Here is a 4,041-nt window from a genome sequence, read left to right as displayed (position 1 = left end):
TCTTCTTCTTCTTCTTCTTCTTCTTCTTCTTCTTCTTCTTCTTCTTCCTCTTCATCTTGAGACAAGATTTTTTTTTCTCTGTGTAGTTATGGCTATTCTGGAACTTGCTCTGTAGACCAGGCTGGCCTCAAACTCAAAGAGATCCATTTGCCTCTGCTTCCCAGCTTAAAGGCATGAGCTGCCTTGGCCCACTATGATATTTATCTTTTTTTGTAATTTAATTTTTCTTTTAAGTTCTTCCTTCTCACAATACATCCTGAAAACAGTTTTTTATCCCTCTATTCCTCCCAGGACCCTGCCCCTGCCATTCCCTTCTTCCCCAGTTCCTCTCCTCCTCTGTTTTCCATCAGAAAGTAACAGGCTTCCCAGGAATATCAACCTACATGTCATAACAAGTTAACACACTCTGCGTCGTAGGCTGCTTAGCCTGTAGGCTTCAGGAATCTTACTCTTTCTGCCTCCCTAGTTCTAGAAACACATCTGTATTTTAATTTTAATCTTGGACATGGGAAATCAAATTTAAGTCCTTATACTTGCAATAAAAAACATATCATGTCCTAGGCCATCACCCATACCAATTTTCTACTGTTGATATTATTATTATTATTATTATTATTATTATTATTATTATTATTATTATTATTGTCAGAAACAGGGTCTCACGTGTGCTGCAGAATGCACAGTCTCATCTGTGTTGCTAATTTCACTTAATCTAAGAGGTTAGGTGACAAACCCATCTGAAAATAAATCTAAAATGAGGAGGATGGATGATTTCTTTACTTCCCTTATCACATTATTACTGATTTTGGCCATAGAAGCACAGAATCAGTTATCCAAGGCTCCACGCATTATTATCTACACAGGTCCATTAGAGGGAAAAGGCCTCTTCCTGCCACACCAACTGAGAAATGAGATGGATTGAGCTCCTGGTGAATGTGCTTTGTGCTGCTGTGTCCCAGGTGTAGTAGACATGGATCATTGCTCAACAGAAATATCTCATGCTGCTTTAGAATTGTTTTTGACAAATAAGTAAAGAGGACACTTACAGATATTGCATGGAGACTAACACTGGCTGACCTAAATAGTAAGATGACTACTTAAAAGCTCCAGACTATCCGGTATGTGCCCATCCCATACGTTCTGTTCAGCAACTGGAAGGCTACACACAAACTCAGAACGGCCTACGTTCAAACAGTGTTAGGGCACATTGCCTTATGACTATGCAAGTTCAAACACAGAGAGGCTCCTATCTGCACACAAGGTAGGCTGCATTTCAATGACTATCAAGCATGGTTCAGATCTCTGTCATATCCAGTGAGCCACTGTTGTACAGAAACTGAAGCTCTGTGAGGATCGATTTCCCAAGACTGTTGTGATCTGTGGAGACCATGCTCTAATACACATTGCCTGGGTTCAAAGATCAGCCAGCAATAACTATCAGAAACCAAACATTTATGGGAAATATTTTTCTAAGACTGTTGTGATCAAAGGAGAACATGGTCTAACCCACAGTGCCTGTATGTGGAGACAGAAACAAGAGTGTCCTTCAGATTCTCTTTCTAAGGTATTGAGGGACCACCTGGGAATGAGAAAAACAACTGTGATTATGTGAATGGAAGCCAGGTGCAGAGAGCTCTTGAAGGGCAGGGTGAACTGTTCTGAGAAACAACCAGCTGTAAACTATCCACAACCAGCTGTAAACTATAGAGCAAAAGTGGTCTGATTTTCAGGCACAAAAACCCTGTGCTTTGCATGTTTGTGGTCATCTCCTGCTTTTGGAAGGGTGATCCTATCGCGATTGGAATAAAACCTCTTGCTTTTGCATCGAGTTGTGGTCTGTGAGTGTTCCTGGGAAGGGCGTGATCCTGAGCTCCTGAGCAGTGAGACTCCAGGTCTTACAGTTTAAACTTGTCCCATCTCAGCTCCTTATTTCCATGCCTAAAAATACTCAAACTCTCTGAAGTTTTCCTATGATCTGTAGATGCTACTTTTTCAATATGCTGACCTGTGTAAGGCTAGAGACAAAAATATAATAAAGATTAACAAATGCTTTCTAGCAAATCTGCTCTTGCTAGGACAAGGGTCTAAGCTGACCGGAAAAACACAAGAAAGAAAATTCTGCAATATCTTCAGCAGTAGGGTCTCTCTGAGGGGGACTACTTGGCATTATCTTCATGGGAATACTAGCTAAATCTTACCCCATGGCACCCCCCCCTAGCTTGCCCAGGGTCCATTAACCAATGGCTTCACAGCATTGGGAATGGGGGAAGGGATAAAAGGCCCAGGGTGAATAATAAAAAGACAAGCCTTGCAGCAGTTGAATGCACTTGCTTGGAATTACCCTAACCCTTCTCCAATCTCTTGACCAGACACATGAGTCTTTTCACCTGTGAGAAGAAGGAGGCCATCAAGAACATCTGGGGAGAGGTGGATGTGGCAGAAGATGGAGCTCCTGCCCTGGAAAGGTAAGATGTGGATGGAGACCAGGAAAATGGTAGAGTGGGGGGCGGGAATCAAGGGCTCTTCTCGGAAGGCACAACACTGACTTTTCCCTCTAATCCCCATTTCACAGGTTCTTGATTGTCTACCCCTGAATTCAGAAGTTCTTTGAAAGCTTTGGAGACCTTACTTGTGCCTCTGACATCATGGAAAACCCCAAAGTCAAAGCACATGGCACAAAATTGCTGCACGCTTTTGGAGATGCTGTGAAGAACATGGACAACCTTAAGGAAGTCTTCGCTCACCTGAGTGAGCTGCATTGTGACAGGCTTCATGTGGACCCTGAGAACTTTAAGGTCAGTTGAAGTTATGCTCATATGTGACTTGTGCATTTGACTAGGGCACTGTCGTGGAAGGTGAGAATATAATTGCTAATACAAGTTCAAATCTCAGCATAGATTGTTCCAGGTCTAGTGCCAGGAAATTCCCAGAAGTCCAAATTAATTTGTAGCTATTTAGAAAACCTTATATGAATAGAATTATGGTGTTTGGGAAATTTAACTCTAAAGGTTGAGTACCTGAGGTTTCATTATTAGCACTGAGAAAGTGAAAAGAAGTTTGGGTTTGTTTACTATGTGGTATGAGTTTAGAAATTAGCAGATATATGTGAGAAGAAATGAGATATGGAACTGACCTGTTGTTGAGAAAAGACATCCTCCTTATCTATCTAGTACTAATCAGTATGTTGGTAAAATCTGAGGGACTCCAAAAAGGCATATCTTTTTTAATCTGTTGGCAAACTTCTAAAAATTGTCACCTTCCAGTTGAACATTGTCAGCCTTTTTTATGCATTATTGGAGACTTTACTCCTTTAATCATCTTGTGGCACAGAAATCCTCATTTTACAGTAACTAGGGCATTGATGAATGGAGAAGTGAGCAAGAAAGAAGGGAAATTTGGCAGACCTAGGAAACACAGGAACACAGGCAGGGGGAATGCTGAGTCAAAGGTAAGAAGTAGGCTCGCAATCAGCTCAGCTGAGTCAAGTTTGTTGTAATTATCTGGATAGCCAATGGGGAATAGTCCTCAATGACATAACCTTAAAATATTTTCCCAAGAAGATATTTGTGCAACTCTACTTACCATTATTTTTTCCTTTTTGTCTGTCCTCTAACAGCTCCTGGGGAACATAACATACCGGTGATTATTTTTGCTGCTCACTACAGGAATACATTCATCCCGAAGGTGCAAGCTGCCTGGCAGAAGATGGTGGCTAATGTGGCCAGGGCACTGGCCCACAAATACCACTGAACATTCTTTACAGTAAACTGGCACTTCTGTGTACCCTTTGCCCACATGAGTTCTTTACTGGGCCTTTAGAGCATGACTTTCCATTTAATAAATTTCATTTTCTTGAGCAACCAATATTGATGGTTTATTTTGTCTGTTTTCTAGTTAACTTTAAAGCAAAAAGATGGATAGACTCATGGGTGAGGAAAGACTATGAAGATCTTTTCTGTATGTTGTGAGAATTACGTAGGTGTTTTGCAAAGATGCTGGAGGAAAAATAGTTGAACACTTGGGGTTAATTCTCATGTGAAA

The 4,041-nt window shown here is 41.2% G+C and overlaps 1 pseudogene; it reads left to right on the top strand.

The window, feature by feature from the left end:
* The first annotated feature begins 2,373 nt into the window (after window positions 1-2,373).
* On the top strand, window positions 2,374-3,750 carry LOC129688615 (hemoglobin subunit beta-Z-like; annotated as a pseudogene).
* The last annotated feature ends 291 nt before the right edge of the window (window positions 3,751-4,041 follow it).

The sequence above is a fragment of the Psammomys obesus genome, unplaced genomic scaffold, assembly GCF_907164565.1.
Source record: "Psammomys obesus unplaced genomic scaffold, mPsaObe1.curated_primary_1811, whole genome shotgun sequence".
In the NCBI taxonomy this organism is placed as follows: Eukaryota; Metazoa; Chordata; class Mammalia; order Rodentia; family Muridae; genus Psammomys; species Psammomys obesus.
The sequence above is the reverse complement of the archived record's forward strand: the minus strand, read 5'-3'. Positions and strand labels throughout refer to the sequence as shown.